The sequence below is a fragment of the Ochotona curzoniae genome, unplaced genomic scaffold (assembly GCF_017591425.1).
Source record: "Ochotona curzoniae isolate NIBS_2020 unplaced genomic scaffold, NIBS_Ocur_1.0 contig_2723, whole genome shotgun sequence".
Lineage (NCBI taxonomy): Eukaryota > Metazoa > Chordata > Mammalia > Lagomorpha > Ochotonidae > Ochotona > Ochotona curzoniae.
In genome coordinates this window covers 8,580,184-8,603,747 of record NW_024465573.1, presented here as the reverse complement: position 1 = coordinate 8,603,747, position 23,564 = coordinate 8,580,184, and positions in this window count along the sequence as shown.

Genomic DNA, 23,564 nt, shown 5'->3' with positions numbered 1-23,564 from the left:
TTTTCTCATTTTTTAAAAAAAGATTTTTATTTCATTTTTATCGCAAAGTCAGATATACAGAGAGAGGAGGAGAGACAGAGAGGAAGATCTTCTGTCTGATGATTCACTCCCAAAGCGGCCACAATGGCTGATGCTGCGCCAATACAGAGCCAGGAGCCAGGAGCTCTTCTGGGTCTCCCACATGGGTGCAGAATCCCAAGGCTTTGGGCTGACCTTGACTGCTTTCCCAGGCCACGAGCAGGGAGCTGGATGGGAAGTGGGACTTTCGGGATTAGAACCAGCACCCATATAGGATGCTGGCACTTTCAATGCGAGGATTTTAGCCGCTAGGTCACTGCGCTGGGCCCGTTTTTCTCATTTTCTATTGGTATTACCTATGAAGTCTTCATGGAAAAGCATCAATATATAATAAGTTTCATATTTTTACTTCATGACTATACTTTCTTACTCATGTCTAAAATATCTCCTTGTCCTGTCTTCAGGAAGTAAAAATGTTACATGATATTATTTTCTTTTATCATTATCAATACATTCACTTAAAAAAAGATTTATTTATTTTTATTGGAAAGTCAGATATACAGAGAAGAGAGACAGAGAGAAAGATCTTCCGTCTGATGATTCACTTCCCAAGTAAGTGCAATGCCAGTGCTTTGCCAATCCAGAGCTAGGAGCCAGGTAATTCCTCCAGGTCTCCCACGCGGGTGCAGGGTCCCAAGGCTTTGGGCCGTCCTCGACTGCTTTCCCAGGCCACAAGCAGTGAGCTGGATGGGAAGTGGAGCTTCTGGGATTAGAACCACCCCCCACATGGGATCAGGCATGTGCAAGAGAGGACCTTAACCACTATGCTATCATACCGGGCCCTACATTCACTTTTTGAAGTCTAGTCCAAGTTTTGACTAAAATATAGTTTTGAGTAGTTACCATTTGCATTTCTTTGTGTAGCTTATAGTATTTGCCAAAGCATTTCCCTTTTTTCCCCTAAAATTTATTTTTAGTTGAAAGCCAAATTGACAGAGAAGTAGAGACACAGAAAGAGATCTTCCATCTGCTAGCTCACTCCCTGATTGTCTGTAACAGCCATAGCTGAGCTGAGCAGAAGCAAGGAGTTTGCTATGGGCTTCCCACATGGGTTCAGAGCTCCAGGTTTTGGACCTTCTCTGTCTGTTTTCCCAGGTACATTAGGAGCTGATCTGGAAGCACAGCAGCGGGGACTCAGATTTGTGTCTATATGGGATGCCTGCCCTGAAGGCTGAGGCTTAAACTAATATACTATGGCATCTGCCCCCTTCCAAGTATATCTTAATAAAGAATAGATCCTATTTCAATCTCATATGTATTCTTTCATTATAAAATATTACCCCAAAGCTATTTGTCTATAAAATATTGTATATAATTGTTCTGATGATCTGTTGTCATAAATCTTTAAACAAATTGGTTTTCATAACCAACTTGTGACATAATTGCTGTCTTATTGAGTCATTACATAGAATATGAGTGTGCAGAATAGGGCATTAAAATAGCCTCTGGACTGATATGATGACTGGGAACTTACATTTAACAGGTGCACCTGGTTTTAGATCACTGCCCTGCAGTATTTCTGCCCTGATTATTGCAGTGTGGTAGGACTCCTTGAGGTTCTCTTCTCTGCGTGTTCCCCTGTTATAGCCAAAGCTGTACATTGTGAAGTAGTGCTCTAAGTAAGATGGACTTGTAACGAAGTAAACTCTGAAGTAAAAATGCATATGAACCTTTTTCCTAAGGGAAAAATTGATGTCCCAGGGAGACAAAACTCTTTCTGATTTGTAATAACAAGTCTATGGAAAATAACAGGGTCTGCATTACTGCTTTCTAGGTAAATCTTGGGTGAGGCAGGAATGTACTGGGAAGACCTTACCTTTTATCTTTACTCACTGTCATATTTTTCTGTGCAGGCACTCAACCATGACAAAATGATCTGCAACTAGCTTCCTTTATGATCTGCAACTAGCTTCCTTGCTTAAATTGTGGTTGATGTATTTATACTAAAGACCATTTATCTCAATGATAATATTATTTTTGGTTATTGTAATTAAAAGCCGGTACCTGTAAGAATCTATAGTTGAGGAATAAATGCAAACATATGAGTGCATTTGTTTCATGGTTGAAGCTCAGGAAACACCTTGGTCAATGCAGAGTAAGCCATATGCATTGATTTCAGTCCATGTAGTAACTGGGAGAAAGGTAAAGAACTTGGCCATAATTTGCGGAAAATGACCCAACCCATTCACTTTGGCTAGAAACAGTTACTATATCCATATTAAAACAAGGTATTTTAAGTGAGGTATTGAATACATTTATTGGATTAAACCTGTAGTGCAAACTCATCTCTAATGAGGTAGAGATGGCATATTTGCCCATTAGATCAAACGCCTAAGTTGAGCTAGTTGATATGCTATGGAACATATATTCCAGGTGTTACCTGAAACAAGGTTGAGATACACTGAACATCAACAACATAAGCTTTGCTCTGAAACAGTGGTTACAGCTTTGGCATGCCTCACTAGATGTGTTTTCTATAAAAAGCAGTATAGATAATCTTACAACTGTTGCCCAATTAATGGTAATTTACTGAAATTGATTTGTCTCTAGGATTTTAATATACCAAAGAATTCTGTTTATCAAGCACGTATTAAAAACAGCAGAAACATCAACAACAATGGAATGATTGACATAAAACTGTCTAATAATTCTTTTGGAGATGAATGTTTTACTCGTAAACAAAACATCAAGGATTAGCACATCAATGGGCAACTTCAGTTTTCAGTGTAAGAACTTGCATTCGTTTAAAAAGTACAGCTGAAATCATTTATCAGTGAAGGATTAGCTAAAAGCTTATATAATTTGTTGTCTGAGGAAAAGGAAGTTGAATCATGTATTAGGAGAAGAACTCAATCCAGGTTTAAATGAAAATGGTTTGGAACTTCACAGCAAATTCCCAGAGGGCAAGCTCTCCTAACCACCGTTCTTTCCAAATTTTAGCAGACCCATTGCTGAGACATTGCTTTCCGATTTCATGTATATTTGGGAAACAAGTTTGTTTTTACTTTTTCTTGCTCCACAGGAGACTAACTTAGGCAATATAATTAAACATTAGAGAAAATAAGTATTGTCTTCTATGTTAACATAATCAAACTAATTTATACACAAACTGGTAAATATGAATATGTACCTGAGTTATTAGTTATTCTCGTTAAATATATTTTTTTTCTATGGGGACAATGAACTTCTATAATTTTCTTGTGAAAATTATTTTTATTCTCAGTAACCTAAGAAGACCCTTGAAAAAATTTGAATACTCATATAACTGACGGAGAATACCTATGCCCAAATTAAGATAACAGATTGCCATGGCAACTTCCTAGAAAATAAATTTACTCACTTAAGCATTTACAATACTTCATGTTACTCACCACAAGAGTATATATTGTTAGCTAATGTCCTAATTAAAAATTGGGAAACTTTAATTTCAATGCTTTTTGTGTTTTGGCTTTTGATTTTGAACATTCTTAATTATCATTGCTAGCTAAATAAAAATGAATAATTTATATTAGAACAGTTATTTAAAATATTTTAACCAAGATGAAAATTTCTCACAGTTATGGAGTACTTTAGAATGTTTTTGTGTGTGTGCATATGGTGTGCTGTCTAATCAGGGAAAATAATTTTTTTCTGTTTGAACATTTAACATTTCTTTGTAGTGAAAACTTTAGAAATCATTTATTCATTCATTATAGAAAACAGTATAGCAGCATATCCTAAAATTATAGGACACTTAAGATTTACCGTGTAAATTATTTATATTTTGTCTTGGAGCAAAATATTGCAATTTCTGTCATTTGAAAGTAGTCATCTATTCTAAAATAACTATTAAAGTATTATAACAATGATTTCAAATATGTATCACTTCTTTTGCCTTAGAGTTATATATGCAGGAATACAAGCAATACAAAGAAAGCCTGCTTGGATTTATCATTCAAGACATAAATTCCTTCTAGGCAGTAGAAATGAGATAAAGACTTTAAGATAGTGATATGTATTAGTAATTGGAATGACTCAAAGTGAAGTGTTCTGAGGCAAAATTATGAGTAATTATAGGAACCTCACTAATGTAAAATCTGAAAGTGAGTATATAGACTTTGTGAAGACTGATGATTACAAATCAGGAAAGTTTATGGGATTGATAGAAGTTGACTAAAGGAAACAGATTAGAGAAAGAAGTTCTGATAAATCATTGTACAAATTACTATGTTTTTAAGAAAGCTAGAAGACAGAATTTATTCAGATCATCAATATGTGATAATGATATGAAATGATAAAATGCTGAATACTCTGATGTTATGTAATACATATTCATAATAAGCCATCCATAATGGATGACTGGGCCTGGCATAATAGCCTAGAAACTAAATCCTCACCTTGTAGCTGCAGGGATCCCATATGGGTATCAGTTTGTAAACCAGCTGTTCCACTTCCCATCTAGTTCCCTGTCTGTGGCCTGGAAAGGCAGCTGAGGATAGGTCAAAGCCTTGTATCCATGTGTACTCTGTACCCATGTGGGAGACCTAGAAGAAGCTCCTGGGTCCTGGCTTTGGATCAGCCTATCTCTGCCATTGTGGCTACTTGGACAGTGAAGCAGCAGACAGAAATATTTCTCTCTGTATCTCCTTTCTGTATATCTGACTTCCCAATAAAATAAATAAATTAAAAAATCTTCAAACAAACAAAAAATGTTGGTGATTGATGGAGCAGTTGACTCTGCTTTGGAGTCCAAATGCCATCTCTGAGTTTCAGAATTCAGATCCATTCAGATCCATCTCAGGATTCAGATCCATTCCCTGAGTTTCCACTTCATCTTCCTGTGCATATGCATCCTGGCAGGCAATGGGGTGAGGATCAAGTGTGCTGACTGGTTTGTTTGTCAGCAGAGAGATAGTTGGGTTTTCTGCTCATGGCTTTGGCTTGGGCCTCTCTAGCTGTTGTAGCCATCTGGGGATAAAAATTCATAATGGAAAAATCTGTTTCTCTTCCTCTTTTTGTGTATTTCCAGCCAGTCAAATAAAATGAGAAAAAAGAATTCTCACATTTTTTCCTGAGTGATGTGCAATGCCAGATCAGTGGAAACAATAATTATGATAAATATATGAAGTTAGAGTTAAGAGACATTTTATATACAGAAATAAAATCACTAGTTTACTATGTTCAACACAAGTAATGATCAGAAGATCAGCATAGCATGTTCACTAGTTTAAATAGAATGATACATATTGGTTTCAATAAAAACAAAAATAAACAAATATTTGAATATTTAATAAAAAATATTGGGATATCAATAAAAATATTGGATCTCTGTCAATGGAAACATACATGGCATTAAAACATCAATAAAAATAATTAATTTGTAAACTACCCTAAAAGAATGCAAAAATTCCCAGAGATAGAAAAAGTATTAGATTTGGTTTATTGAAGTTTAGAAGCTTCTCAAAACAGCATAGTGTTTGTGAAAACTAGAAGACATGGACCTTTTCTATAATGCATTCTTCCCTTGAAGAGTACTTTTTAGTTGTTTAATTCTGTAAGTAGTTGGGCATTAAAAATATTTGAAAATAATAAATAAAACACATTAATTGAATAAAGTGTTAAAGAGGATAGAAGGAAATGAATTTTATCAGGAAGATGAGTAAACAATCTGTAGTTCCTTCCCGCTCATACTAAAAGACTATGTGAGCACGCATGTGTGTTTGTGGAAGTTTACCAAGAAGCTAGATGCACAGTGCAGAGCCAGGATGCCTGTGGTGTTGATACCAGATGCCAGTGGCCTAACCAGCTGCACCACAGTGCTGGCCCAGTGTATGTTCTATAGGCAACAAACTGACTACCAAAGTAGAAGCAGACTTGGGTCGGAGCTCATGGTTTCCTAATGGTAAATTTCTTAAAGCTAACATTTTTTTTTTTAAAGATTTATTTTATTTTTATTGGAAAGGCGGATACAGAGAGGAAGATCTTCCGTCCGATGATTCACTCCCAGGCCGCCGCAACAGCTGGAGATGAGCCAATCTGAAGCCAGGAGCCTCTTCTGGGTCTCCCACGCGGGTGCAGGGTCCCAAAACTTGGGCCTTCATGGACTGCTTTCCCGGGTCACAGGCAGGGAGCTGGATGGGAAGGGGGGCTGCCGGGATTAGAACCGGCGCCCATATGGGATCCTGGGTGCAAGGCGAGGATCTTAACCACTGCGCCACCGCGCTGGGCCCTAAAGCTCACATTTTTACAATGAGAGTCATAAAAATACATACATTTGCATTCTTCCTAGAAATTGTGTGTGTGTGTGTGTGTGTGTGTGTGTGTGTGTGTGTGTTAAGACATTGGTGGTCAATCTCTTTTTTTAAAATCTCAAATTATTATTATCATTTTGTGATACAGTTCCATAGGCTTGTAGGATTTCCCTCATCCCTTCCCCAATTCTCCACCCCCTGCCAAATTCCCTTTTATCATTACTTAAGTATAGTTCTTCATGCACAGTCATATGTCCATTATTGTGGGCATGGACAATGGCAGAGAGTCCAGCATCCTGTTGTCATATAGTAAACAGTTTCATTGGAAATCGTCTTTAGTCTAGAAGTAGAGATACACACTGCATTGTATCCTCACATCTGGATATGTTAGTCTCCATTTCACAGTTACTAAACATCCCCTTAAATGAAAAGCCACAATACAAAATCAACAACAGGAAGAAAAATAAAAATATACAATGTCATGAAGTTGAATTACAAGCTGTTAGATATGATAGCCTCCATTACACAATTTCTATACATCCCCTTAAATGAAAAGCCACGGAACAAAATCAACATCAGGAAGAAAAAAATTAGAACAACGTGAAGTTAAATAACATGCTACTGAATGACTAATGCATCACTGAAGAAATGAAAAAGAAAATCTAGAACCTTCTTGAAGAAAATGATGTTACTGTATGATCTGAGTCATTGAAGAATTTAATTAGAAGACAGTGTTTTGAAGAGATGAAACTAACAAAAACAAAAACATCAAAATCCATGAGATATAGTTTTTACTGATCTTTGTTGATTAAACGTGTCTCCTCTAGGCAACAAATAGATGGGTTTTGTTTTTAATCCAGTCTAATAATCTGTGACCTTTGATTGATAAATTTAAGCTATTTATGTTCAGGGTTAATACAAATAGGTGGTAATTTGGTCCTGTCATTTTAACAATGGCTCTTTCATTGATTTAAACTTCTGTTGTCATTTTACTGGGATGTTCTTCACATTTGCCTTTGGTTTTGGTGGGTGCTATTCTTCTCTGTCAAGAAAACATCTTTAAGTATTGTTTGTAGGGCAGGTTTGAAAGAGGCAAATTCTTTCAACTTTTCTTTACTGTGGAAGAATTTTATTTCATTTTCAAAGACAAGGAAAGCTTTGCTGGGAGGTCTCCTGTGAGTTTAATTAGCATTCTTTTATATGTCAGTTGGTTTTTTTCACGTGCACATTTAAGGATCTTTTCTTTTTTTTTTTAAAGATTTATTTATTTATTTGGAAATTGAGATATACAGAGAGGAGAAGAGACAGAGAGAAAGGTCTTCCATCCAATGATTCACTCCCCAAGTGAGCGCAATGGCCAATGCTATGCCAATCTGAAGCCAGGAGCCAGGAACTTCTTCTGGGTCTCCCACATGGGTGCAGGGTCTCAAGGCTTTGTGCCGTCCTGGACTGCTTTCCCAGGCCACAAGCAGGGAGCTGGATGGGAAGTGGAGCTGCCAGGATTAGAACCAGAGCGCATATGGGATCCTGGTGCATTCAAGGCAAGGACTTTAGCTTCTAGGCCATGCTGCCGGGCCCAAGGATCTTTTCCTTAGATTCAATGGAAAAGAGCTTGATTATCATGTATTGTGGTGAAGATCACTTTAGATCAACCCTGTTGGGATTTCTGTACCTACTTCTTTCTCTAGATTAGGAAAATTTTCCATTATTATTTCATTAAATACATTTATAAACCCAGTTTCTCTTTCTGCACCTTCTGGGACTCCCATAATTCTTTTATTAGGCCTTTTCCTAGTGTCTTTCAATTCTTAAAATACTTTTCTTGGCCTGAACCAGAGCTGCTTCCAGCTTTTTGTTTGTTTTCCTCTGGTGACAGGAGTTATCTTTTAATTTTGAGATTCTTTCTTCTGCTTCCTTCATTCTTTTTTGGAGATTCTCCACTATATTTTTATTTGCTCCACCGTGCTGTTCGTTTCTAATGTACCAGCTTTCATTTGATTCATTTTCAATGCGACATATTCATTTAAAATCCTTTTTTAAAGGTTTATTTATTTTTATTGGAAATGTGTATATATAGAGAGAGAGGAGGAGAGACAGAGAGGAAGATCTTCCATCTGATGATTCACTCCCCAAGCAGCAGCAATGGCTGGAGCTGAGCCAATCTGAAGCCAGGAACCTCTTCTTGGTCTCCTACACAGGTACAGGGCCCCAAGTCTGTAGGCCATTCTTAACTGTTTTCAAGGCTACAAGCAGGCTGCTGGATGGGAAGCAGGGCCACCGAAATACGAACTGGTGCCCTTATGGGAACCTGGCGTGTTCAAGGCAAGGACCTTAACCACTATGTTATCACACCGGGCCCATTTCAATTTCTTGAATGTCTGCTTTATGTGCTTCTCATTGTTGATAAGAAAATTTATAACAAGTGTTTTTAATTCTGTATCTCCCATTTTCTTGATGTATTCCTGATTTAACACAGAATTTGGCATAGGGATTTGCTTAGTTGCAGGGGAGTGTTCCGCAATATTTATTTTGCCTTTGTCTCTTCTTTTTCTCCTGGTCATTGTACTCCTAGTAATCCGAATCTTCTCCTTGGGGCAGGTTTCTAAGCTTTATCACCCACAGGTCTACAGTTTCATTTTCCTTATTGCAGTTTTTACATGGCTCTTTGTTTGCAGTCACTTGTGCCACACCCTCCAGCGGGTTCCAGGTCTGGGTTCTTATGTCAGATTTCTAGTATGGCCTCCATAGCCCCAATTCCTGGCTCACCACTCTCCACCTCCTATGATATTGTGCTGAAGCTGCACCGTTGTCTGCACAATTTTCTCCCACTTCTGGTTGGAGCAGCTCCCAGGATTAGGGAGACACCAGGACTCTTAAATAGCTAGGTTGTAGGTAGTGTTAATCTTGCAGGAACCTGTTGACTGTTAGGTCTGAGGGTCACATAGGCATATTTTGACTTGTACAGTGTCATAGTAGGTATTATTTTCCTGTGGGCTCAGTGCAGTGCACTGAGCTCTGTGCGTTCTTATGATCTCAGCACATGCACAGCTCATTCACTGTTGTCCCTGCAATCCTAAAACTTTTGCCACTCTGTACAAAATGCGCCTGATGTGCCACTGCTAGAGTTCTTGATCTGCTGGCTGTCAGGTATGAAGACTACCTGGGCATGTTTCGGTGGAGCCTATGGGTTGCTACACTGTTGTGGTTCGCTGAGTCAGAAATGATTTCACTCCCAGCTCAGTGTATGCTCAGTCCTTTCCTCAGCCTTTTCTTCCTTAAAAAAAAAAAAAGTCACTGGACTGTGAAATCCACCATGTTTCCGCAGTGCCCATCTGGGATCTGCTGCTCTGTCTCTTCTCTTGGTCAAATGAAACAGACCAGCAAGGCAGGCAGTTCTTTGTCTGGGTTCACCCTTGGAGTTCCCAGTGAAAGTCTCTTCCCACATTGTTTGGTGTAGTTCCAGCTTCTGGTGGAATTCAGATCTCCATTCACTGAATTCCGCTGGATTATCAGTCACTGCAACACCACACCATTGTTTTCGCTGTTTTCCTGTGTGTGTCAGTCTCCAGGTACCCCTCTGGTGTCGTTCTGTCCTCTCCTTTTTCCTGGAATGTGTCCTCTCTGCTTTATGTCGGTTAATGTTTCTCTGGTTAAATGTATCCTTACCCTATTCCGCCATCTTGGTTCTCCTAGTCAATCTCTTTTTAAATTGTGAAAGAATAGATTCAATTGTCTGACTAATGAGAGTATTCTAGATTTAAAATACATAATCAGACATTTATTTAAATCCAGTTTCTAGATAATTTGAAGAAAAATGTATCTTCAGAGTACATGATCACCGAACTAGATGGTTCTAAAAATAGTGTTGGTACAGAGGCTTGGTTTGTACTCATTCCATATACTGTTGCGGAAAATAGGAAGATAACACAGCAAATACTAACATTTGAAGGAAGGGTGAGTAGAGAACAGTATTGTGGTACGACAAGTTGCAAGGCCACCTGCAGCCACCATCCCTTATTGAGATTTTGCAGAGAAGTTCAGTTGTGGCTTAGAACACCTGCATCTCACACTGGGATGCACATGTCTGAATCTGCACTCTGCTGCCATTTCCAGCCTCCTGCAGATACACATTCTGTGAAGCAGGAGCAATGGCCCAATATTTGGATTCCTGTCACCAGTGTTTGATCCCAGGTTGAGGTCCAAGTTTCTGGCTTCTCCTTGGCCAGTGATTGCTGCAGGCATTAGTGGAGTAAATCAATGGGTGAACGTGTTTCTCTCTATGTCTCTCTTTTTCTTGCTCTCTCTCTTTCCCTCTCTCCTTCCCTCCCTTAAAAACTGATTAAATAATAGAAAACACACTTTGATGCCAGGATAATGGTGGCTGTCTATAACTGAATCATTTTTGACACATGAAGAAATTTTTGATTAAAAAAATCACAAATTACAATTTTGACATGCAGATGCAGACAATTTTGTAGTCCTCAAATCGTGTATCAGTGGAATAATGATAATACAATGTTGAAACAACGCTACTACTGGATAGTTGGTTGTTTCCAGCTCCTAGGAGCAGAAATGAGGTGAAGGTATATCTAAAGACACACCTTGGAAAAAAGAAGACAGTCTGTCTCTGTGTCTTCTTGCCTTCCGTGTAAACAAAAATAAGTAACAAAAGTTATAATGGAGAAGAAATGTATTTGTCAACTTAGAAGTTCATTTCAGGGAGAGCTTGATAATATGTGCAGTCAAAAAAAATGAGACAGTCTCAAAAAGCATTGTTTTTAGAGGGAAGAGGATAGATATCAGCGGTATCTATCAAATTTGACAATTCAGGTGTAAAGTGTGCAAAAGCAAACTAAATGAGGCAATGAAGTATCCTTCATAGACAAAAGTAGTCATAGCACAGGCATGAAACTTGTGCCTTTGCACCATAACGATGAAAATCAGCCACTGTGGAAATAAGAAACTGAGCTAACATTGCTCGTGCAATGCTAAAGAAAAAAAAAAAAAACTAGCTTTATAAAACACCAAAGTAAGGCAGCAGGGGAGGAAGATGTAACTGGAACAAATAAGTTGTACCCTACCCTTTCTGAGACCCTGGAACATCAGAATGAAGTAATGCAATTTTCCAAAGGATCTTAAATATGTTCACATTTGTAGTTAGAATTATCCACTAAAAAACAAAACAAAGCAAAACAAAACAAAAGACCAAGAAGCTAATGTTGTGGAATATTAGTTAAGCCACTTTTTGTGATGTCCCATGGAGTGTTAACTTGAGTACCAACTGCTTCAGTTCTGATCCAGCTCCCTGTTTATATGCCTGGGAAGCGATGGAGGCAGATTCCTCAAGTGTTTCCACCCCTTCCATCTGCATGAGAGCTGAATGGTATCCCAGGCTTCTGACCTCAGCTTGGCTCTGCCCTAGCTGTTTGAAAAATGATGAACAATGGATAAGGGACTCCCCTCCTCCCTCTCTCTCTTTCTCTTTTTCTTTCTCTTTTTCTTTCTCTGTAATTGTGTTTTACAAATAAAAAATGCACCTTTAAAAAACAGAATAAAAAATTAAGGAAGCAAAAAAGATGCATGGTTAAAATTCAGAAGAAATAAGAGAAATGATAGGACTCACAAATCCATCTAAAAAATGAAGAACAGATTTCCAGGTTGCTGATGGAGACTGTTTTCACATTGGTAAGATGTTATATTTTAAAAAAGCTTAAAAAGTTACGAAGGAAATAAATGTGTTTTAGAGAAAACAAATAAATGTCAGAGAGAGAAAACATTTGTGGTGAGATATAGGCAAAGAAAATCCTGCAGATGTAAACAAGAGGAAGTTCAAACCACAAAATAGAATTAATAGTTAACATTAAAATTAAGGGAAGAAATTTAGGTGTGAAAGAAAACCTAATGAGCACCCACTGAGCATTGTCCCCAGAGTGGGAAATTGGAAGAGAATCATCAGCTCTGATGCAAGAATGGTGAAATGCGACACCTTATAAAGCAAGATAACAATATTTAATGATGCCAGAAAGTTAAAAAAAAAAAGGCTGGTATGACTTTTTTTTTTAAGATTTTTTTTTTTTTAATTGGAAAGGCAGATATACAGAGAGGAGAGACAGAGAGGAATATCTTCCGTCCGATGATTCACTCCCCAAGTGAGCGCAATGGCCAATGCTATGCTGATCCAAAGCCAGGAGCCTCTTCTGGGTCTACCCCGTGGGTGCAGGTTCCCAAAGCTTTGGGCTGTCCTTGACTGCTTTCCCGGGCCACAGGCAGGGAGCTGGATGGGAAGCGGGAAGCGGGGCCGCCAGGATTAGAACCGGCGCCCATATGGGATCCTGGGCGTGCAAGGCGAGGACCTTAACCACTGCGCCACCGCGCTGGGCCCTGGTATGACATTTTTTAAATGCAACTCATAAAGCAAGGATATATGAACTGTTATTATTAGAAGTAAAACAATTCAATGAAAGTGTAAAGAAAAAAATTTATTTACTAAGCATACTTCCCTTTAAAATATGTTTATATTTCAAATTTATACATATATACTTACATATATTTATATTTATACTTTAGCAAAGGACTAATGATAAGCAAGTACATTAATTATATAACCAAAATCAAACAAGAACTTAGGAAAGTGGTGAGAAAAAACGTATGTTGTTGCCTGAAATTCTCAGTGGAAATTACACCTAATTCTTTTTTTTAACTACTTATTTTTGTCTGAAAGGTTGATTTACAGAAAGGAGACACAGAGAGAAAGATCTTTTATCTACTGCTTTACTCCCTAAATGGCTGCAAAAGCTAGAGCTGAGCCAATTGAAGCTAGCAGTCAAGAACCTCTTCCACATCTCCTGTGCAGGTGCAGGGTCTCAAGGCTTTGGTAATTCTCCATTGACTTCCCAGGTCACAAACAGGAAGCTGGTTGGAAGTGGAACACCCTGAACATGAACTCGTGGCATATGGTATACTGGCACTGCAGGCAGAAAATTAGTATGCTATCTCATTGTGCTGCCTCAAAAGTCCACCTATTTTTTTAAGCCCGCCTAAATTTAATTAAAGAAGAATATACAAAGCATAAAGAAAAGACTGACAGCTCTGTACTTGGCATACATGGTAATTGAGCTAAAATAAGGAATAACATTATTACAAAAACCCATTGTAAAATATAGTACACAAAAAATAAATGTGTAGATGCTTGAGTGAATATTACTGACCATTCTGTCAAAGAAGACACCCTTCAGACAACATGATCTATGGTAAAAGCACTTCTGCTGGTTTAATTGACTCAGCAGTTTTGATTTCATTACAAGTTAAACTGTATTTTATTAGGTGTTAGTTTCTTAATCTGAGTTATCCAAACGAACATAACCAAGATATGTACAGAGTAGTGTCTCATGATTATGGAGACTGAGAAATGCAATTCAGTCTGTAAGCTGGGAATACTAGAGACCAAGAAAAACCAAGGTACACTCTGCTTATGCCAGTAAAGTTGACCAATTTTTCATTTGATTTTTGAAAATGATTTATTTATTTGAAAATCAGAGGGCAAGTGCAAAGGAAGGAGAGGGAGAGAAAAATAGAGAGAGAGAGAAAAGAAGTTGTCCTCTGGTTCATATTCCAAAGGACTTTCAATGGCAGAGGCTAGGCCAGACTGAATCCAGGAGTCAGGAGCTTCTTCCGGGTCTCCCTGTGAGTAAAGGGGAGACAAGCACATGGGTTATTATCCACTTGTTTCCCAGGTACAATAGTAATGGGCTGGATTATAACTACAAGGGGAGTTTCCCAATGCCCGTAGCTATTGTTGGTTTGACAGCCAACACCTTTACCTCTTATGCCATAATGCCAGTTTTCCTCCACAATGCTGGCCCTCATTTGATTGTTTTCTATGTTCTGTCTTATTTTACTGTTAGGATGTCAACATTTTATTTGTTGAACTTTTTGTTTACTTTTAAAAAATTGTGTGACATATTATCTTATTAATTTGAAGAGAAGAGATTTTATATGTTCCATATGTATAGTTCCAAGAAAACAACCACACTTCTCTCACTGACAACATTTTAATTTGTAACAATAACAGACTAAATGTAGGATAAATGAAAATTTCAACAAGTACAAAATAAAAGGATCTGAATTCAGCGGAAGTATAGACAAGGGCTCTGAACAAAAATCAAATGGACAGATAATCATTCCAACATATACAATAAATCTTAAGTAACTACAAATAATTTAAGATTTCATAGTATAATGTTCTTTTTTTTTATTAAATAAGAAAGTAACTGATTTCACATATTTCATACATACAATTCTAAAAAGATAGCTATATTTACCACTGTATTCCCTTCTCTCCACAAACCTCCCTGCTTCCTTTCTATCAATTTTCTCCAGTTAATATTTATGATAACAATATTAATTTAATTTACAATCACAGATTTACTTGGCATGCTAAGCGTGCCACTCAAAAAGTAAAAAATAGAAAGAAAATTAATTCACAGAGATATAGACAAGGGATTGTGGTTTTCTAATGTATATTGATAAAAATGTGATGAATATTTACACAGATATAATTATATGGTGGAATACTACTAAGCCACAAAAAAGTAGTATATTGTTGTCTTTTGCAACATCATGGCTCATGAGTTTCAATTATACATTGATTGAATCTTTTCATTCTCCTATGTATAAAATCATGTCATCACTTTGAATTCCTTTAATTTGTTCTTCTTGCCTAATAGCTCTGGCAAAGACTTCTAATACTATATTGAATAGTAGTGGTGAAAATGAACAACTTTGTATTGTTCTAGATCTAAGTGGAAAAGTTCCCAGGCTCCCCATTTAGGTATGATGTTGTTGTTAGGTTTTTCATATGTTGCTTTAGTTGTTTTATAGAATGATGCTTCTATGCCTATCTTGCTTAAGGTTTTTAGAATGAAGTGGTATTGTATTTTATCAAATATTGAGATGGTCACATGGCTTTTATTTTTTAACTTTTTGATGTAGTGAATCACATTTATTGATTTGAGAATGTTAAACCATCCCTCTATGGCAGGGATAAATCCTACCTGGTCCAGGTGAATAATCTTCCTGATGTACTGTTGATTCTTGCTGGCTATTATGTTCTCGCTGATATAAGGTAACCTTTATGCAAACCATGAGGTCAATAGCTCTTTCAGTGCTGTTTTTGGTACATCTTGGTGGGAGGGGGGTGATAATTTTGTTTTTATTTTCATTTCTTCAAAAAAAGTGTTTTTTTTTTTTTAATTAATTGCCTCCTTGACTCACAGGCAACACAACAGTATCATTTACTTCAGAGGGTCTTTGATTTTTCTTTTTCATTTCTTCAGTTATACATTAGTCATTTGATAGCATGCTATTTAACTTCTTGCTATTGCAAATTTTCTATTTTTCTATTTTTCTCTCTGTCGTTGATTTTCATTTACAAGGATGTATAGTAACTGTGTAGTACAGACTATCATATACAGATATAAAGATCCAATACATTGTGAATCTCTACTTCCAAACCAACGATGGACTCCCAATGAAGCTGTTGAATGTTTCTTGACAATAGGATGCTAGACTCTTTTGCAATGTCCATGCCTACAATATCAGGATACCCTTAAATAGCAGTATGATAAACATGACTAATTGTGAAGAAGTATAAGATTGTAATGATATTGGGGAAATTGGGGGAGTGGGAGTTTGAAGAGGAGAGAAGGAAAATCCCAGAGCCTGTAGAACTGTATTATGGAATGATAAAATAAATAAATAAATTAAAAAAAAAACATAACATCATGGCTGTAACTGGAAAACATTATGCTTGGTGAAATAACTTATTCTCATAAAAACAGGTGTCATATACCTTGATAAGTGTTTGTGTAAAACATTCTTTTTTTAATTTTTTTTAAAGATTTATGTTTTTATTATTTTTTATTAGAAAGGCAGATATACAGAGAGGAGAGACAGAGAGGAAGATCTTCCGTCCGATGATTCACTCCCCAAGTGAGCGCAACAGCCGATGCTATGCAGGTCCGAAGCCAGGAGCCTCTTCCAGGTCTCCCACGTGGGTGCAGGGTCCCAAAGCTTTGGGCCGTCCTGGACTGCTTTCCCGGGCCACAGGCAGGGAGCTGGAAGGGAAGCGGGGCTGCTGGGATAGAACCGGCGCCCATATGGGATCCTGGGCGTGCAAGGCTAGGACCTTAACCACTTGCGCCACCGCAGTGGGCCCATGTGTAAAACATTCTTAACAGAGTTTGATAGAACTATATCTGCACCAATACTGATAGAAGCATTTCTTTTCCTTTTGACTTTTTTTTCCAATTAAAAATATTTCATTTTTTTAAATGAAATAATTCCATAGGCTCTGGGTTTGCCTGTTGCCCTCGCCCCATTGATTTCCCTTCTAGTTTTACAATGGATGTCCTTCATGAACAGCCACAATCCTATCATGCTGTTATCAAAGTGTTTCCTGACACTGTAGGCATGGACATTGTCAGAGAGTCCATTATCTTACTGTTAGGATGTGTTCTGTTCTCTCACTGGGAGTCCATCTTTGGTCTGTGCGCATAGAGACATACAGCACTTTGTCTCCATATCTGAACATATCTGTCCCTGCTGGTATTCAACCATATGAACTTTTTTCCACTTATGTTGCTCTTTGTTCTTCATTCTGTTGAAGTGATTTATGTTGATTGATTTACAAAAATGGACTGCTATCGTACCTCTGGAATGAATCACACTCAAGTGTGAGGTATTACCGTTTTTTAATGTGGTTTTGGATTCAGTTTATCATTATTTTATTGAAAATCTGTGCATCTAGACTAATCAAGGATATAAGATTATAGCCTTTTATTTATATTATGTCTTTGGTTTTGATATCATAGTAATAATGACCTCATAAAAAGAGTTTGATAGAATTCTACCCCATTCAGTATTTTGGAATAATTTGATAAGTATTGAAATTAGTTTATCTGTATGTGTTTTATAGAATTCAGGTTTTGTAGTCATCAGATTCTGGAGTTTTCCATAGTGTAAGAATTTTAATCACTAATTCAGTACCATTGCTTATTATGGGTCTGAGTATATTGCTTAAGGCATATTACCTCAATTTTTTAATGTTTGTCAGTGTTTTTCCTTAGTGTCTTTTATATTTCATTATTTCTGTTCTAATCTTTATTATTTCTTGCCTTATTGGGTTTGGTTCATTCTGACTTTCCTAGGTGTTTGATTTTGGATAATTTACTTGAGACATGTCTCTCTCTCTCTCTCTCTCGCTTTAAAATAAAAGAACTAATGCTTTAACCTTCCCCCTCAATACTGACTTGCTAAATCCTACAGGTGTTGGTGTGCTGCTTTGTTTTCATTTATTTTAAGAAAGTTGTTGATTTCATTTTTTAATCTTTTCAGTAATTTATTGAACATTCAGTAAATGTTTAATTTTCATGGAATTTTGTGTTCTGAGTACAAACACTTTATTTGATGTTGCCTTTATGCCTCTGACTATAAATGTGAGTTAAAAATATGCAATCTTGAAAAACTAAAACATCAAGGAAGATACAGTGAGTCCAATGGCTTATAAACCGGTAGAACTGTGGGCCTAGTGCAATGCTCTAATGGCTAAATCCTCACCTTGTACATATCAAGATTTCATATGGGCAGCTGCTTTGTGTCCTCGTTACTCCACTTCCCATCCAGCTCCCAGCTTGTGGCCTGGAAAAGTGGTAGAGGATGTCCCAAGGCTTGGGACTCTGTACCCATGTGGGAAACTCAGAAGAAGCACTTGGCTCCTAGCTACAGAGTCAGCCACTTGGGGAATGAACCAGCAGATGGAAGCTCTTTCTATCTGTCTCTCCTTCTCTCTGTATTCCTACCTGTCCATTAAAATAAGTAAGTTTTTAAAAGATAGAGCTGTTTCTGAAAATCTTAATATGACTATAAAATGTTGAGAACCAGGGCAGCTAATTTTATAATTCTATCCATACCTGTGTCCAAAAGCATGGGAAAAATGCTTTACTGCAAAGAGAGTTGGCAGAAAGAAAGATATAATTCTTTATAAAAATGTATTTTATTAGCACTTGAACAGACTTGATGAAGTCCCTCTTTCTCTAGAAAGAGAATCTGCTATACTCAATCCAGCAAATGAACATTTAATTTCCTCTAGAAACATATATGTATACCCCATGGTTCCATCCAATTCACATATAAAAGTAACAGTTATACAGCTTTTCATCAGAAGCTGCCCCCCTTTTTTTGTCAGGCTAATAAATAATGCGGATTATAAGCTAAACTAGTTGGGTGCATGTTAAAATGGGTAAGAAAGAGTTGAAAGAACTAACATGTAGCAGGATGAGGCAAGGAGAACTTCTTGGCTTGTATTTTTTTGTGTGTGAAGAATCAGGACAAGTAGTAGTGGATAAGCATCAGACATTAACTCTAATGTTTGACAAGGTCAGAACAGCAACCTAAGAGATTAGACTGGCAGTTACATAGAATTATGGCTATAAGGATACATTTCCTAGTGAAAATGTGAATATCTAAAGAGGGTCTAGTATATAAAGTCAGAGGAAGGCAAGAAAGAAGAAGCAAATAAAATTAGCCATCCTTGAATGAGATGCTACAATATTTACTTAGTTCCTGAATTTGAGTCACCTTTTAGAGTCTAATCATTTGACTAATGAAAGATCAAGTCTATCAAAGAAAAGAAATGAAAAGGAAAAAGAGAAGAAATAGATATTTAAATAAGACATCGCTTTGCTTCTGTGTCTTTTGGTTAAGATCAAGTGTAAATAAGACATCTTATATAGGTTATATGTAAAGTAAGGCTACTATATATATTGCATTCTGATACAGTAAAAGGAACATTGAAATAGATGATTTGGTACACATACAGTTACAGACATATACACCAGTATATCTCAACTTGCCAGAATGGCTATAAACCTAACACAAATTTAGCCATAAAGTAGTCCCAGACATAGTATTAGTACTAGATAAGATTAATTAGATCTCAAATACAGAAATAAAACCTATGGTTTGGGAAAGTAGTATTTTTTTTATTCCAGGTTTTATAAAATCATAGATAATTTATATTTACTTCAAACAAAATATCCATTCATAAATGTTGCTTATAGTTATTGGACCTTTATGTTTTATTTCATAATATGAGTAAGCCTGAATCTCTGAAAGTATACTGATAATCAAACTCATTTACTGCACTGATGTCAGAGATTACTCACGGAATGAGCATGAAATGAGTAACTGAAGAAAATGGTCATGTAATGTTTTCCAGAAGGTGAGAGGTAAATCTAATCATGTACCATAAGATCCATACTTCTGTATAATTTGCTCAGAGCAAAAATCATGAGCTTATTGAGATATCTGTTCCAAAAGGTAAGACTAATTATTGAATGAGAAGGAAAGACAGTGTGTGGTAACAGTCTGGAATCTAGAAGCAAAAAATTCAACATATATAGTTATTATTCTGGTCTAAATTACAAGTAACATGCAAAACTTTTACCTCTGAGTATATCAAGAAGGAAATGGATTCTAGACAAGGTAAATAATATCTAGGGCCATACATCGTTTTGAGTAAGCATAAAGTCATGGTGGAATTCTGTTGTGAACAATAGATTGTATGGGAGTGGCTAACTATACTTTTATGTTCATCAATGATACTTCTATCTAAAGTATCACAATAAAGCTTAACCAAAAATTTCTAGCAAGAAATCAAATACTTTGTTTTGGAAAAAACATTACAATATATGTCTGAAAACACATTGCAGGTGTGTTTTCCAGGGCCTCCAAAGGTGTCAATGTGAGTTAGTTGCTTTGAAGTTTAAGCTTCACAGGCTTCATGGTCTATCTAAATCTGTCATCCTCTCAAACCGTTTATTATTAAAGAAGTGAAAAAGGAATACAATCTTGAGATGTATTCCTTTTGAAAAGATTCACATATAATAAAGAGCAGTTCTCACTCACAAGTTAATACATTATTTAACTTTAATTTTTATCCTTTAACAATGTGGTTTTACAGCAAATGTTCTAGTCTACTCAAATTGCATATTATGTATTTATTAGTTTGATATAATTTGTTTAGCTTGGCCCATAATGAGATTTATCAATTAATCACATTTCAATAGGGCAAGCAATTCATAGAGACCAAACATCAGAAAATATATACTCAAAATAAATTAACATTTGACTAATGAAAACGTGTCATAAATTCATAACCAAGGCACAGTGCTGTGAAACACCAAATAGAATGGATGCATGCCAGCTTGTTTGACCTGCTAAATGGAACTGACTAATGAAAGATTGTGGATAATGATCTACATAATGTAGCATTCCAAACATACTGACATAACACATCCAGAATAATCCTCAAGCTTATTTGAATTGTAAAAGGATTCTGAAATGAAACATGATTGTTACCGTAAGTTAGTAATGTAGGAAAAAGTGGGGTGGCTATTACTATAGTATCAGCTTTGTATTTCAGGCAGCCATTCCTGCCATCTAATGAATTCAGAAGTAAAATTGTGGACAGGTACTGTGGTACACTAAATTTGGGATTAATCTTACAAACCAAAAATAAGTGTGTATGTAAATCACATATTGGCCTCCGCCAGCTAGAATCTGTGTTCTTGGCTACTTACCAGTCCTTTGAAGTGTTTTATATAAGAAAAGCACACTGTCTCACATCTCCCACAAAACAAAATGTTCTAGTCAAAACATATCCTTATAGTTGTTTTAGGGTGCTCATTATTGGCTGGCTGTCAAATGTATTCTAATTTAACTTTAGTCAGATAAAATTTCAATGCAATGAAAATATTTGACATTTAGCACTTCTGTGTTTTTAAAGAATTCAGTTTTATCTAATTTTTGGAGAAATATTGTTAACTGAGAAAATTGAGTCTTATTTCTATCGACAGTTTAAATTTGGGGTAAAATTATAGTTTGTGTTTCTTTTAAAATAAGAGGAGTAACAAGTTTATGCATTGATCCTGCTACTTTTTCTAATTTACTCACTGCTTCTGCCATAGCCCATTATAAATCAAAGTATTTTCTGTAACTCATTCACACCCCTGCCATCTGGACTTCCGCTGGAAATGGTGCAGAGGGGTCCCCAAACTCTAGGTTATCTAGAAAATCCACAAATTGTATATGCTTGATGGCCATCAGATCTAAATTCTTCATTTGAGGTACTATTAAGTACTGTCCGGATTATCATTTAAGGACTTGAGTTACTATTGGTGCATGAAATAATACATGCTGACTTCTCACTGTCTAATTCTCCACAGTTGAGCCGGGCTGAAGGGAGCTGCATTATCCATCTAATGTCTTGTCTTTAAGCTTAGGGGCACCTCAACCTCAGTGATGAGATTACAGGAGTTATGAAGGCTCAGCCCCTTTGTGTTTATTCTAGTTTCTCCAAAGGAGCATCTCAGCTGCCAAATCCTCACCGTATTGGCTGTTACCTCAGTTACTACTGAGTCGCCCTCTGGCTCATCTCCATGCCCAAACCTGAATCTATTACCATTTATAACAAGTATTATTATTATCACTCATGAACGAAATTCCTGCAAGCAAGTGCTTATTTCCAAGGGTTATGACCTAAGCCTGTTGGTATTGAAAATGCATTTAGAAAGCTAATCCTAAAAAGGGATTTTGAACTGTAATAGGCTGCCAGTCAGATGTTAAATCATTCTGCACTGGTCAGGTTTGGTAGCAATAACCTCTTCTGGAGATATAGAGATTCAGTTATTAAACATTTGCTCAGTGGTGAATTATATCATTCAGCTCACTTCATCTCAGTACATGGCATTGCATCATCTTGCATCATCACAAGTAAAATGTGAAGTGGAAGTTAATACACTTTGAGAAAGAGACTGAATTTACATAGTCTCTATTATAGTACATCATTATTATCATTTGCTTCTCTATTAATCTCTTGATGTACTTTAAATATTAAGCATCATCATAGGTATGTATGTATAGAAAAATTGTTTGGAAATGTTAGGAATATTTAGGGCCTCAGGAATCTATCGGGATTTTTGTATCACACCTTTCTTACATACATTATCCATACATTAGACGGCAGATCTGAATGTTGTCTTGACTTGATTAAATTAAAACTAAGTGTATGAAATGAACCTAGAATTAATATATAGGGCCTGGAGCGGTGGCCTACAGGCTAAAATATTCACCTTGAAAGTGTGGAGATCCCATATGGGCGTGGGTTCTAACCCCGGCAGCTCCGTTTCCCACCCAGTTCCCTGCTTGTGGCCTGGGAAAGCAGTCTACTATTCTCTAGTACTTAATACACTATAATGATCCAGGAAGAAATAACACTTCATTTTAGGAATTACTGTCCTTTTGCAATTATAGGTGCTAAAAACCTTTCACAGAATACTAACTGCATTATTTTAATAGCCTTTATTCTTGATTTTGATGTGTAATATCATAGGCCTGGGACCTGGCACGTATCTCTCCCTTTAGGTAATCAGAGGATAAAATCTACAAGTCAGGTTTCTCCCATTAAATTCTGACAGAACATTAGTTATATATAGAACTGCATTGGTTTCTGAAGAAATTACAAATAGAATGTTTGTCTTTAGTCCTAAAAGGTTATATTTCAATGTGTATATCTTGAAAATTATAAGCTTAAAAACAAGTAAAGTGGGCAATTTTATTATTTTATTTCATGTATTCTCCTGCTCACTCTTTCATAAGACCTGTATGACATTACAGCATAGAGGATTTAAAAACATTTATGGAAAATAGAATGGAAAGGTAGTCATTTGGTATAACATTTTCATGAAACCTTTTGAACAATTTTCATATATACCACATGTCCAAAAATTAGTATCTGCCAAGCGCTAAACACAAAATATGAATACGTCAGTCTTTTTTTTTATTATATTTGCTGTTCTCACATACTGTAGATCTCCAACTATTTTCAAGTTCCAACATGCAAACATGTAAAATGTCTATAATATTATTGGCTAACACTGCCACTGCTTACAAATCTCAAATTGCCTTTATCTCACCCTTTATCTTAGTATTAAATAGTTCTTCCAAACTGCAGAGTTCATCATATCATTTACTTCATTTAATTGTTCGGTATTGTGACTTACATTTTATATAAAGATAAATGTATCCCAGAAATCACCAAGTTGCTTCTCCACCGAAGTTGCAGCTAGCTTATATAATCTATAATTTCTTTTGTTTGTCATGATTTTGTCCTCATACTCGCCTTTTATCATATTTTTT